This window comes from Callospermophilus lateralis, chromosome 2 (genome assembly GCF_048772815.1).
Source record: "Callospermophilus lateralis isolate mCalLat2 chromosome 2, mCalLat2.hap1, whole genome shotgun sequence".
In the NCBI taxonomy this organism is placed as follows: domain Eukaryota; kingdom Metazoa; phylum Chordata; class Mammalia; order Rodentia; family Sciuridae; genus Callospermophilus; species Callospermophilus lateralis.
In genome coordinates, this window is record NC_135306.1 from 80,505,765 (window position 1) to 80,510,789 (window position 5,025).

A 5,025-nucleotide genomic window follows, 5' to 3' on the forward strand; every position below is an offset into this window, starting at 1 on the left:
ACCCATACCACTTCATAGGGATTTCCACTCTCAAAATGTAGGAGGGCATACTCCACATACTCTGCTCTCTATGCTGCATCTGCCTGAATTACCAGAGGGATTTCACTCTTGCGAAACCTATAGAGAAAGTGAGTCCCTCAAGCTGATACAGTATACGTTGTGTCAAAATGCACATAATCATAGCCAAAGAAGCCACAGAGAGCTTACACTAAGAAGTTCAATTGGAATTAAAATCAGTACCACACAACAAATACCCCAAGGCACAGCATCAGGAAAAGGCCACCCACTAAGAAGGCCCTCACTTATAAAAGTAGGAGAGATATCCATCCCAACAGATGCACAAATCTCAACATAGAAACACAGGAAATGTAAAAACACAAAGCAATATGACACTTCTTAAAGTTCCTAATTCTATGATAATAGATTCCAAACATATTGAAGTGTGTGAAATGCTGGATAAAGAATTCAAAAGAATGGTTTTTAAAATGCTCAATGAATTCCAAAAGAACAGATAAACAGTTCAATGAATTAAAGAGGTCAATGCAGGATATGAGTGACAAATTTAGTAAAAAGATAATATGAAAAAGAGCCATAAATCTTGAAATAAAAATCTCAGTAAGACAAAAATTAAAAAAAAAAAAAACAAGGATGATGGAACAATATATTCAGGTAGCTATGAAAAAATATGAAAACTACTTGTAAAGTATCTGTGACACCCTTAAAAGATCAAATGCAGACATAATGGGCAAACCCAAGGGAGAAGAGCCACAGGCTGAATGTATTGAAAACCTAGTCAATTAAATGATAGCAGAGATTTTTCCCAAGTCTGGGAAAGACATGGACATCCAGGTACAGGCAGCATAAAGGACCTCAAATGACATGACCAGAAAAGGGCCTTTCCACAACACAGTAAACTGCTTAATACAGGACAAAGAAAGAATATTAACAACTTCAAGAAAGAAGCACTTAGTCACTTTAAAAAGAAACTACATTAGAGTGACAGCAGACTTCTCAAAAGAAACTCTAAAGGTCAGGAGTGTATGGAATGATGTATTTCACGTCTTAAAAAATAACTACCATGATTACTACACATAGCAAGGTTATCATTCAGAATCTAACAAAAATTAAAGACCTTCCAAGATAAGCATAAACTAGGGGAATTTATGACCACTAGATCCTTGCCAATGATGCTTAAGATGAACTTACACCCAGAATAGAAAATACTATAAATACAATCATAAGATCATGTGAAAGATTAAACTCATTCGAAGGGTAGACATGCAAATGAGAAATCTGAATCAAGCATTGTCAGTATAGAAAACAACCAAACTTTTAAGATGAATAAGAGAGGAAGAAATGAACATAGAATATTCAAAACATCCAAAAGAAAAACAATAAAATAATGGGAACATTGATCTACTTTTCCATAATAACTCTGAATGTAAATATTATTAATTTTCTGATTAAAAGATATAGACTGGCTGAATGATATAAAAAGCAAGTTCTGACAATATGTTACATACAAGAAACTTACCATATATTCCAACAAATGAAATATAAAAGCAAGCAAGACTATTTATATTCATCAAAATAGACTTTAGGATAAATAAGATCAGTTAGAGAAAACTAGGAATATTTCTATATTTTAAGATGGAAATGCATCAAAATATAGTTATTATAAATATACATACACCAAATGTCAGAGCACTCAATTTTACAAAACAAACACTATTAAATATAAAGGCATAAACACCAATACAATAATAGTAGGTGACTTTGGCAGCCAATAGATAGATCTATCACCAATAGATAGATCTCTCAGCAACAACAACAATAAAAAATCAGAGTTCAATTACATAAAAAATAGACTGGACAGGCATTTACAGAATATTCTACTCAACAGCTATAGAATATGTATTATTTTTAATAGCAAATGGAACATTTTCCAAAATAAACCACTTATTAGTCTCAAATTTTTTAATAAAATAATTGCTTTACTTTCTCTGATTGTAATGCTATGAAACCAGAAATCAACCACAAGAGAAACTACAGAAATTATATAAACACATGGAGATCGAATAACACACTGTTGAGTACATAGTCATTGAATAAAACAGATGGGAAATTGAAAGATTTTTTTTAAGTCAAATGAAAATATACCAAAAGTTGTGAGATACAGTGAAGGCTTTAGTAAGAGGGAATTTTATAACAAAGAGTGCTATGTCAAAGAAAAAGATAATGAAATTGAAAAATTTTTAGATAAAACAAAAGAGAGAAAAGATCCAAATGAATAGAATTAAAGGTTAAAAACATTAGACATTACAACAGACACCCTTTAAATTCAAATGATTATTAGAGAATATTTTGAAAAACTGCTTGGCAATAATTTGGAAAATCTAGAATAAATGGACAAATTTCTGGACACATATAACCTTCCAAAATTGAAGCAAGAGATTCTTAAAAATAAAACACTAAATACATCAAAAACAAGTAATAAAATTGAAGCAGTAATGAAATGCCTTCCAATAAAGAAGAGCCCACATCTGGATGGATTATAAGATTTTTAATGAAGAACCCTCAGTGCTCCTCAAACTATTTCACAAAACAGAAAAAGAAAGAATCCTTCCAAACTCATTCTATGAAACCAGTATTATTCCAACATCAAAATCTGATAAAAACACAACAATAGAAAAAGAAATAAAACTATTGACCAATATCCCTGATGAACACACATGCAGGAGTTCTCTATAAAAATTAAAAAGCACATTAAAAGAGAAAGTGGTAGAGCCAAGATGGCCCATGGGAGAGGGAGGGATGGGGCATGGCATGCTGACCCCGTCCCCTGCTGCTGCCAGTCTGCACGGATTGGCTACTGTAGTGGCGGAGCCCGGAACCTGGCGGCAGTAGCTTTGGGCAGGAGCAGGAGGCCGAGCAGGCCAAAGAGATGCGCCATTGTGGGTTCCTAGCTAGTGGACACTTACACCACACAGGCTTGTCCCATATGCTTCCCAGACCTAATGCTAGGGCTGTGGAGGAGGCCAAGAGGGACTTGTGCTGCTCAACAAAGGTCAGAGCAGAGATTGGTTTATATCATACAGGTCACGATGGCAACCATGAGTGGACAGTCAAGCACCACTACAGTGACTTCCATGACCTGCATGAAAAGCTTGTTGAAGAGAGAAAGATTGATAAAAATCTACTTCCTCCCAAAAAAGATAATTGGGAAAAATTCCAGAAGCTTGGTGGAAAAAAGGGAGAAGGATCTGGAGGTGTACCTCCAGACTCTGCTGGCTGCCTTCCCTGGCATGGCCCCTAGAATGCTGGCCCACTTCTTACATTTTCACTTCTATGAAATAAATGGCATTACTGCAGCACTGGATGAAGATCTCTTTGAAAAAGGAGAACAGCTCCTGGGGGCCAGTGAGGTCTTTGCCAACAGACCCCTGCAGCTCTATGCAGTCACCGAGCAGCTGCAGCAAGGAAAACCCACATGTGCCAGTGAGATGCCAAGACTGACCTTGGCACATTCTGGACTTCACCTGTCGCCTTAAATACCTTAAGGTTCTGGCACAGAAGGGCCTTTTAGGAACAGCAACATTTGGGAACAACTCTTGCCATTTGACCTGTCCATATTCAAGTCTCTTCACCAGGTGGAGATAAGTCACTGTGATGCAAAGCACATCCGAGAACTGGTTGCCTCAAAGCCCACCTTAGCCACGATGAGTGTCCACTTCTCAGCAACCTCAATGAAGGAAGTCCTTGTTCCTGAAGCCTCAGAATTTGATGAGTGGGAGCCAGAAGGCACAACACTTGAAGGCCCTGTGACTGCCGTCATCTCCACAAGGCAGGCATTGACCACTCTCGACCTGAACCCCAACAGCATCTCTGAGATCGAGGAGTCTGTGAAACTGATCCCAAAGATTGAGTTCTTGGACCTGCGTCACAGTGGATTGCTGGTCGTGGACAACCTGCAGCACCTGTACAACCTTGTGCACCTTGACCTGTCCTACAACAAGCTGTCCTCCTTGGAAGGCGTTCACACCAAGCTGGGGAATATCAAGACCCTGAACCTGGCAGGCAACCTCCTGGAGAGTCTGAGTGGCCTGCACAAGCTGTACTCCCTGGTCAACCTGGACGTCAGTGACAACAGGATTGAGCAGATGGAAGAGGTCAGGAGCATAGGCAGCCTCCCATATCTGGAGCATGTGGCCCTGCTGAAAAGTCCTCTGAGCATCATCCCTGACTACCGGACCAAGTTGCTCGCTCAGTTCAGAGAGTAGGCTTCTGAGGTCAGTCTGGATGACACAGCAACCACAGAGAAGGATCTGGACACTGTGGAAGTACTAAGAGCAATTCAGAAAGCCAAGGATGTCAAGTCCAAACTGAGCAACCCAGAGAAGGTTAGTGAGGATTCTTGGCTACCCCCCTGTGTGGACCCAGTGGCTCTCGTCCCACCATGGCTGTCACCTCTGCCTCCTTGCCCCAGCCCATCCTCTCCAACCAAGGCATCTTCGGAGATGAGTGAATGAAGCAGGTCCCATGAGCATGTCTGCTGGCCTGGCCCCAACGGAAGAGGAGCAGGTGTGTCATCCCAAGTGGAGCTGAGGCTTGGGGACACACAGGAAAGAATGCCAACCACCTGGGCTCCTGGAGACGCAGAACGTGGTGTGAGGCCTTGGGAAACCAGTTTGACCCTATTTCAAGAGCTAGAAACACATTTCCACCCTTTGACCTGGTGACCCCACTGGAGGGAATCTTCTTTTAGAGAGAGATCAGATGCTGGGGAGGGTTGTGAAGTGCTCCTTGCTGGTGACACAAGGGCTGTGACATGCACTCCAAAGAGGGTCAGGGAGAGGCATCTGTGGCACAGAACCCTCTGCAGCAGTCCCATCAGGGAGAGAAGATTGGCAGAAAGAAGGGAGACACTAACATTAAAGCAAAAGCCCGATACAGAGCAGCACACTGAGGTTACCACCATGCCCTGAGGAAGAGAATTGGTAAAAATGGAGCGGTGGGGCTAGGTGC

General features: G+C 40.8%; 1 pseudogene; it reads left to right on the plus strand.

The window, feature by feature from the left end:
* Positions 1–837: 837 nt before the first annotated feature.
* On the plus strand, positions 838–4,525 carry LOC143386459 (nischarin pseudogene; annotated as a pseudogene).
* Positions 4,526–5,025: the final 500 nt, after the last annotated feature.